The sequence below is a fragment of the Macrobrachium rosenbergii genome, chromosome 31 (genome assembly GCF_040412425.1).
Source record: "Macrobrachium rosenbergii isolate ZJJX-2024 chromosome 31, ASM4041242v1, whole genome shotgun sequence".
In the NCBI taxonomy this organism is placed as follows: domain Eukaryota; kingdom Metazoa; phylum Arthropoda; class Malacostraca; order Decapoda; family Palaemonidae; genus Macrobrachium; species Macrobrachium rosenbergii.
The window spans coordinates 19,669,798-19,680,008 of NC_089771.1; positions in this window are offsets into that span (position 1 = coordinate 19,669,798).

Genomic DNA, 10,211 nt, shown 5'->3' on the forward strand with positions numbered 1-10,211 from the left:
AGTCCCATCCTAGGCTTGATTTTTCTATTTTAGAAAGTTAAGCCAAATGTTGTATGAAAAAGGTAAAGAATGCCTGAAACTCTCTGAAATTTGGTACCACTATTGTTGCTTTACAGAGCCAACCTGGTTGTAGTTGCTGTAACTACAATTCCCTTTTCTAGAATTCTGAACACTTTGGAAATGCTTGACACTAAAAAGTCGTAGATCCAAAAGAATATGAAGTAATTCTGATGTCTTATAGCAGGATTCAAAACTGCATCCAGAGGATCAGAGCAAGGCCATGTTATGGATGTCCTATAGACTAGATCAGTCAAAATATACTAACTACCCAGTTCATAATAAGGGTCTAGAATTTGGTCCACAACTGAAAGCTTCAACTGGTTTGTCAGATGAGTTTGGGAAGTGTTTTCATGTTTGAGACATGATCATCAAGTCAATTTCAGTCACCCGATAAACTATGGTAATCTTGAATCAAGTTAAACCACCATTCTAGGAACTGCCACTGCCTTGAATGTTGAAAGTATATTCACAGTTATTTTGGTTGTATAAGCTTAACATCCTTCAAAAGATAGGATAAAAAAATCAAGTGATGTTCCACTCAGCAATTGTCAGTGGTGGTTCCAAAACTAGCATGGAATTCAGTGTTCTGTTATGGAATAACTTCTGCTCGTGAGATTTTCATAGAACTGAATGTCTAAAAACGGGCAAGTATGCAGTCGGTCCTTTGAATCCTTTCAAAACTATTGTTTCATATCATACTGTGTACATTATTATTTTTAAATAGTGTACAGACCATTATATTCTAACTCTTAAGACTGGTCGTGTGCTTACATTATGCGAAACAGTGGAACTCCATACTTAGATCATTCCATGGAATGTAGAAAATTGTCGGCCAAAGCTGCAGCTTTTATCTGTCAGTCGCTATCGATGCCAATAACGCCACAAGAACCCATTTATGATTAATGGCTAAAATCCTAAACCTATCATCAGTAAGATAAAGTTTTGAGTAATGAGCCTGACAGGAAAAGTCATTGCATTCTTCTCACTTAACAGTGTCCGTGAATTCTACGGTCTTGATAGGACCATAGTTCAATTTACGAGTTATAACCCATATGGCCCAATCACTTCGTGCAGGTGAATAATTGAAACCTAACCCATCAGTAAACTTCGAGGTATGGAAACCACCAAAGTAAAAAGCCAGTAATTTTTTATTTAATTTAATTTTTTTTTAATTACATAAAATGTAAGTTTTGATGTTACCAGAAAACCTTTGGAAGAGCCTTTTGAAAATGTTCTCACTGTATGGCTTAGTTGAAGGATCCCATGACAGGAATACACATTGTCGTTACAAAAATTTGTTCCCAAGGTTTAAGTACATGCATATTTTGCTCTTAACCGGTAAGGTTTGTGAAAACAGTTAAAGGAATTAATTTGGATGTGAACACACTTTTCCCCCTCTACTTGGAGTAATGCTTAATGAACTCCCAATATGCATTCCAATCTCTGTTTGTGTTACAACTGCAGGGCTTCACATTTTCACCTAAGATAAATTTTGGCTATTGGTAGTATCTGAAATGTAATGGCTACATTGTTTGTCACAGATTTCGAGGATATGTATAGACCTATGATAATAGCCTAGACATTGAGCTGTTAAGGCTAGAGCAACTTCCAGGCATGGGCTTTTAGGATCTAGGGGGAACGGAGCAGAGCCAAACTCTGGCAGCTGTCACCCACCAAAACAATAAGGGGGAGAGTTTCTGTGACACTTTCTCAACTGGTTTTTACCAACTTTTGGCTGCAGTCGTTGTTAGGGTAGTTGCCCCTTCCATTTTTGGGAGGGTTGAATATGTAGGGATATTTGGGAGTCGGTCTGTACTCTACTAGGATTGTTGGTAGATAACATGGTTGCCATATTTGTTTAGTTATTTTAGCACTCACTTGGCTTATGTTTCATATTTTTAATGTCCTATGTTTTTAATGTCCTTATTTTAATTTTTGTTTTTATTCCCTAATAAAATTGAAATAAATTGAAAGTTACACCTATTTCAACGTCATGGTGTGCCCCTCTCCCCTGGACTGTCGATTTCTCTGACACGGCCACAACCCTACCATTGATAAGGCAGACTTCAAAATTGTGACATGGGATAAGAGTTCTGGTGGTAATCATGACAACTGCAGGTTTATTGTTCATACACATTATATACTGATTGTTAAGTTACTTGACACTTTCAAGACTTGGTAGATACTTGTTTTACTTTTTGTAGATTCTTAGATCAAACTCATGTCAGTGATGGAGATTTTCATGCATTTTCAAAACTATAATATAGGCGCAATAAATGCCTGTCAGGGTTATTAACAAAGTATTGGTACACCTAGTGGTAAGTAAAGCTTTTTCAGAAGTGATATTGTAGTTGACATTTAGTATATCATCACGTCGGAACAGTTTTTTATAGTGGACGAAGCCACATATAGGTTGGTATGTTGCCTCTTATGAAGAAAGTAATAACATGATCCTTGGGATTAACTAACTGTATGAAGAGGAAGGTTGATATGCTCTTGAGGGGCAAAGAAACTAGCATTGAATTAAATGCTGCAAATGCCCCAGTGCTAGGTTTGATAGCCTAAATTTCATAAGTCATTTGTCTATTGAAGGTGGGAATAGCCTGGTAAGGTGTGCAACAAAACCAAGTTGGCCTTGTTTTCCAAGGTAACCTCTTGAAAAGTTGGGCACTCAGATACTTCAATATTTTGAGGATTCTTGAAGATTTACCGTGGTCTTTCTGTCATCCGGTAAACTATCGGTGCCATTGTGCTTTTTTCTCAAGCTACATTCTAAGCTGTATTATTGTCTCGCCTTGAATCCAGCTAAAGTACATGATAGCAAGGATATGATGTGCAAGGGACTGCTTTTGTTCGGGTAGCCATGAAAGAAGGCAAACCTTTACGCTAAATCCTATTTCAGCAGGAATATGATTGTCTTCTCCCGCCTCCTAGGACTGGATTTACGTTTGAACAATCCTGGAGTGAGCATGTGGTGAATGTGTTTGCACTGGAAGTGTGAAACATAACCTCATGGGTACAAATAAACCCCTGGTTTTTATCTGTTTTTGTTATGCAGAAGATTTAAATCGAGCGTTCTTGCTGTTTTTTTTATCTTTGCCTCTTCAGATGCTTAGTCCGCTGATGATGCTGCCTCATGGAAGTTTAATACCGAGACCAAGTGAAGTTTAAAACTTGGAGAACACCCCTTAAGTATCCAGGTGTAAAAATGACACCCCACAGGTTCCAGACAACAGTGCCAATTTGCTCATGAATCTGAGCAAGAACAAGTAGCTATGCAATGCCGAATTCACGCAAAGGTAACTAAAAGATGCTTTCGCTCAGACTTAAATCTCCCCAAACGGGTTAGCAAGCACCATCAGTGAACCTCACGGTGCACAGTAGGCATCCCATCAGCCTCTAGCTGCACCCACATTTTAGCCATTTCCTTTTCCTCCAGTGTGATATTTAGTCTCTCAACTATTACTTCTAGGTGCAACTATTTAGTTTTCCAATAGTTTCACCTTTAGACCCTTGTATTTCATAAATATTTTCTGGGTCTATCTTGTAGAGCCTTGTATTTCACCTCAATTATTTTCTGAGGGTATCTTGTAGTCTAAACTCCCAGCTCCCTTGGTTGACTGTCTTCACTGTTAAAAGTGCCCCAGTGCTTGGCTTTATAGTCTGGAGTTGATGCATCTTGCATTCAAACTCTTTGACTTGGCTGCCCCATCTGAAGAGTCAACTAAAACTTAAGGTTAATTTCGAATAACTAGTCACAAACCAGTTGCTCTCACAAGCTGTCCACAAAGTCAAGGAGAAAATAATTATCACGGGACTGGTTTTAATTTTCTCCTCCTTTGGGTGTCTGCAAAAACAGTCCTCTTATACCAATCAAGTCCAGCAGGGCTTTCCCGACCACTGGCAGACCAATTGAGTCTGACCTTGAAGGTATGTGATATTACTTGGCATTTTGGCATTATCAGTCACTCCAGAAGTAGGTATCAGAGTAGAAAAATTAAAGATTCATAAAATCGTGTTTATCTTGAATGCATAAGAGATTATAATAAGAGTATCAAAATTGTATATGCAGGAAGGAGGGGTCCCACTAACCAGCATACTGAGTGTCAACTAGTGGTGGGGTCCACTACCTGAATGATCTTTACGTGTTGATGGCTTTGCTCTGGATATGACAGTATCCACATGCAGACATTTGCAGAAGTCAGTTAATGGAATACATGTAGAGTAAATGGGATCCAGCTCTCTACCTCACGAAAGAGGTTACTTTAGTATGCAAAATACATGGCAAAAAGTAAACTTGGTCAAGTTATGCGACTGTAAAGAAATCATTACACGTAAAAAGTCAAGATTTTGAAATACCTGATCTATGCAGGCCTGCACAGGACTATGGCTGAGGTATACCCATTCCCTTATCAAGGGGTACTTCACAAATAAGGCTGAATGACTAAATTGCACATCAGTTTAGACAGCAGGGCGGCTGAGGCTGACAGCTATAGTTCAAGCTCCGGATCTGGCGTGCTGTTCTGAACAAGGATTCCATAATATTTACGGGCTAGAATTCAAAGATAATTGTAATTCAGTGCATCAGCTTCTTTTGAAGGCCTTTTGGTGGCTTTTTCGCAAATTTTGTAAAAGAAATCCTTGTTTCTGCTTGGTCCCAGCCCATGTTGGGATTCAGGGTAATAAGGCTGACAAGAAGAAAAAAACTGCTTACAGAAAGATGTCAAATAGATCGCGTTCCTTACTTTGAAATTACTCGTCATATATTTTTAGGAAATGGTGAGAGATGATTATCCCCCCAACAAGCCAATACGAATTGAAGCATAGGGTGTTGGTCGCCCTCCTTCCAAACCCCCTTAGGCAGTTAGTGCCTTTACTGCACCTCACATGGTGTACTGTAGGCATTACTTGAAATTCTTGCAGCATCCCCTCAGCCCATACCTGCAACCCCTTTCGTTCCTTTTGCTGTACCGCCATTTGTATTTCCTTTCTTCCGTCTTACTTTCCACCCCTTCCTAATGATTGTTTTATAGTGCAACTGAGAGGTTTTCCTCCTGTACAACTTTAAAGCCGTTTTACTCTCAATTTCCTTTTCTGTGCTGAATGACCTTATAGTTCCCAGCACTTTGCCTTCGGCCCAAATTTTACATTCCATTCCATTCTTCCCTCCCTCCAAACAGATGGGAGGAGTGTAATTATTCTAGGTTGGCTGAGGATTGGGCACAGCCGTCTGACCCATCAGTATAATTTGGAAGACAATAGCACACCTGAGTGTGCTGCTCACTGATAGTTAAGTAAACCTCAGTGCGTTGCCAGAAGTACAGTATGGTGACCAGCTACAAAGATTGCATCTTGGTGGAAAATCCTTATCCTACACTTGAGATGATGCAGACATTCCTGCACTCATCAATTTAAGAGAGTAAGATTTTTGGGGATATAATTACTTTCATAATTCTCTTAAGATTTTTTTTTACCTGTTTTTGTAAAATATACCTATTTTTTAACAGAGGTGTTCTTTTGCCTGGTTTGTTTTCACAATTAGTTTGTTAACCTTATGACAGGAGCTCGAGTGTCTTCATGGAAGCTAAATGTATTGAAAGTTTTTGCTGTTCATCTTTTATACCATGTCATCTCAACATTTCGTCATAACACCTTAGGGTCCTAGGTTTTGGACAACCCTTAAATTCTAGAAATGAAGGAAACCTTTCTGCCTCTGATAGCAGAGCAACTACCTAAACCTGAATCCAGTTAAACAGGACATGTTGCTGGCTTAGCTAAATTACTTAGGCTTTCTTTCCTTATACCCTTACTTCCCCCTTCCCCTTTACTAACCTTTCAGGGTAGATCTTTAGTTAATGAGACCTACTATGAGATTCAGAGCCTTTGTCCCGGTGTTTTTCTGGAATAACATTTTTTCTGTGCATTTGACAAAGATATTACTTAGCCATAGTGTACTTTACATCCCTGCCTAATTTTCGGCAGCATTCTTTATTACTTATATTAGAAAAAAAGTATATTCATAAGAGTAAAATAAAGCAGCCGAAGCCACTGGGGGAACACACTAATGTATGGGTTCAAAGTTATACGTGACGTAAACATATGACGTCCCGACTCCTCCCACAAGGTGATGACGACAAACAGCAGTCTCTGAAATTCTGAACGAATATTCGTACCTTGTCAAGGCTTCGAGAATGGCGGCTATGATAAGTCATTGTCCCCGTGGTTGCAGGACAGCTTTTGTGATTCGACTTGCACAGTTGTTTAGAAGTGAGGAGGCCCGTGGCAAACCCTACGTAAGCTTGAACAAGTAAATGAATAACAGGGACGTTTTTTGGGTAAGGAGTACACCCGGATATTCAAGGCTACCAAGTTTTCGTCATTTGTTGACTTCCATAAGGTGAAAAAAGATAAGTATATACTGTATGCTCTATAAAGCAATAGTTGTTGATTTCTTTGTAAAATATGCTTACGGAACAACATTAAAACTTGCTTTGCCAAAAAAAAAATGTTATGGGTTATAACACATCACTGAATGACCTCTATAGGTCCCAGTGCGTGGGCTTAGCCCGAAACGCCGTAATCCACCCATTGATTATAATGTCAAGTTTCCTCATATGAAATTATGTTAAATAAAGGATCCATGTCAGGGCATGTCATTTCATATGATCGCTCCTGTCCTCTTAGTGACAGAGTACAACAATGGCTGAATTGCAACATGATAATGAAAGTTGTTTTCACATTCCACAGAATATTAATGGCATGGTGGTTCGTTTGCTGGTAGGCTTTTAAATACCAAGATTGCTTGCACACTAAAAAGTATAAGTATACTCGGTCCTTCAAATTGCTCACTTGAATGATTCTTAATTGGAAGTGATGAATTGGCAGATCATCCATTTACGACCTACAATAAACATCTGTTTGTCTCTAAGATTAGACGAAGTCATTCTGGATTCATAAAACCTGATAATAATAGGCGAATGAAAATATTAACATTCGTCCTCATGGCATAAATCCTATATACTACTACTACTACTACTGCAAAGTGTAAACAAGGAGTATTGGTTGTAATTCATTGTTGCCAGAGGTTGAGACTTTCACGAATAGCCAATTATCCATCGAGGAGGAGGCAAATTAATGACCGTAAGTTACGTCATTATATCTTCGAAAGACACTCCTTTAGTTTGCTGGCGATGTCTACAAGAAGTCTGTGTCACTCTTATAATCACCAGAATTATGTAACTTTCGTAATACAGAATACAGTCAAAAATTAGGTGGGTATGTAAGATACCCTGTGACAAAGTGTCATCTTTGACGGTACGTTGATAAAACTTTATTCCGGAAAAACACCGGCTGTGAATCTCATAGTACTTGTCACTGAATAGCTTCCATTGCTTGTAGAACAGGAAGGAGGGTACAGTTGGTTGGTGCCTCCACCTCCTGAGATGTAATAGCTGCTTATGTGGTCAGTACTGTAAGGTGAAAGTTGAATGTCAAGTCGCACTTGTATTGGTAAGTGTGATTTTGACGAACTGATGATGACCCTTCAGGAACAATAGCATTCTTACATGTGGTTACTGTATAACCCCCTAGAACAGTCCACTAAGGGTTAGAGGTATGACTATCCTTGAAATGTAGGTTCGTAGTAATCTTGATTTCATCCTTTGCAGTGTAAATGTACATGTGGTAAGTATAGAAAGACACTTTGAATTAGATGATATTCATTTTATGTAGCCTAATTCTCACTGCATGAACATAGATACCTCTATCCGTGAAATTTAGTAGTATCTTTGGTAGACACAGAAAGAATACGATGAAGCTACAGATTCCTCGTTTCATGGAGCTCTTTCATAAGATGAACATCAATACCGTTTTAGAAGAACCAAGACCCAGGGGAAAAAAAAGTAACGACTGACCCCATCTTAAAAAAAAAAGCGAGAGAGAGAGAGATGACGGTTACTTATAACTGCATGAAGGTGAGCTGTGACAGCTTGTGAAACCTTGCCCTCAGTGCTGGGTGAGGCCTTTACAGAATGACGACTCGCAGGCCACTGAGTGTGTAATGACCATCAGGGCACTGAGTGTAAGGGTGCATATTTAAGAAGCATCCCTATAGGACTGTCAGCTTTTGTGACAGGAACACGCTCATTACTTCAAACTCTGCCTAATGACATTTTACTCGAAGACAACGAACAGACAGTGGTAAGGAAAATCGTAAGTTTACCTCCCCCCCCCGAAAAAGGAGGTGGGTTAGGGAGAAAAGACCATACCAACAAAGTAACAAAGAAAAGGAAAAATTTAGAGCGGGTTCAGCACTCATGCATATGTGAATCTAATTTACTCTCGTTGTTTGAAAACCATTGAAAAGACTTTCCTGTGATCTTGAGGACAAGTTCTCATTATATCCACCGCCGGAAATGTTTTGAACCCTCCCAAAAAGTAAAAAAATAATTGGTTGATTGAAACCGCCACTGTAGAAGGCCATCTATTTTGCAGAATATCAAAGAAACACCTGTACTGCAATTCGAAGTATGACACACTGGTAAATTGTGTCTAAGAGACAGAAGTTCTATCTAAGATTTATAGGTAGTTTCGGACAGCAGTTGCACGGCAAGTTTAACTCTCATTCTAATAAGCTTTACTAGGCGTGGAGCATCTGCAAACACGTATTTCACTGCTGTTAGCCACTGGATTAGTAAAGGATCTTCCTCGTGGTAGCCTCAGGTGAGGTTGTTTTGACGTCACGTTCTCGACCTGAGCAGGAGAGGACTTAATTTGGGTCAGTGCTGACAAGACCTCCATATACTCTCTAGAGTCTAGACCTTGGAAGGGACGGAAGCTCTATCGAAGGGATAGAAGTTCTATGAAAGGGACGGAAAATTATGTGTAAGGGACAGAAGGCTATCAAAGGGACTGAATTTCTACCGAAGGGACAGAAGCTCTATGGAAGGGACGGATAATTATGTCTAAGGGACAGAGGAGTATCAAAGGGACTGAAATTCTGTTGCATTTCGAAGAGAAAGAAGATTTGCTAGATTTTCATATTTATTAGAAATAAAACATAAACTACTCTGCCCTAGAAATAGATCGGACCCCAGTAAAAGAGACTGTAGTACAACAGTAAAAATTACAAGAATAAATGTTATTGGACAGACTGTGCCACAAAACTCCTTGAACAGAAAAGAGAAGTACGCCCATTCGTACCTAAAGCACTGCAGTGCAAGTTATGTTCCAAATTTGGATATTCTTTCATTAAATGTTGTAAATAGGCACGCGCAGGTTGTGGGTCAGATCGTACCACAAACGGGACTTCCAGTGCCTTATTATTATTATTATTATTATTATTATTATTATTATTATTATTATTATTATTATTATTATTATTATTATTATTATTATTCAGAAGATGAGCCCCATTCGTATGGAGTAAGCCCACAGGGGCCATTGACTTGAAATTTAAGCTTCCAAAGAATATGGTGTTCTTTAGAAAGTAACAGAAGGTAATGGGAAATACAGGAAAGAGATCACTTATTAAAAAAGAAAAAATTAACAAATTACTAAATAGATGACAATGCAAGTAAATTATTATGATAGAAGGAGACTTGCATTAGGGTAGTAATGCATTGCATCTCCGCTCGAACTTTAGAAGTTTCAGTTGCATGAAGTCCTCAGGGAGACTGTGTCACAATCCAACGGTAGTTGTGAATGTGTAAGATCTCTATTAAAATACAGCTTATGAAAAAGTGACAAACAAGAGACCATCCATCCATGGTCTAAGCCATAACTGCTGATATTTGGGAACAGAGACCTGGCACCACGAACCACTCTCTCTTAGACCTACCACCACGAACCACTCCATCTAAAAGAGATAAATCTCTGGAAGAAGCCGACATTCATACCGAAGTATTCTAGTAAAGGAAGGACAAATGACCCAAAACCTGTTGCATTGATTTTATCACTTTATTAATATATGAGGCCTTCCGAACAATATTTGACTTTCGTGCGACATTTGCTGACACTTTCATTAGATGTTTCTGAAAAGTAAGATGTGAATCAAAAGTTACACCTAGAATAGTTAAGCTTCAAACTCATTCAGCAGAGTCTCATCCACCTGCATGGGAAAGAAGTGAAGTATACCTTAGTTTAACCAGACC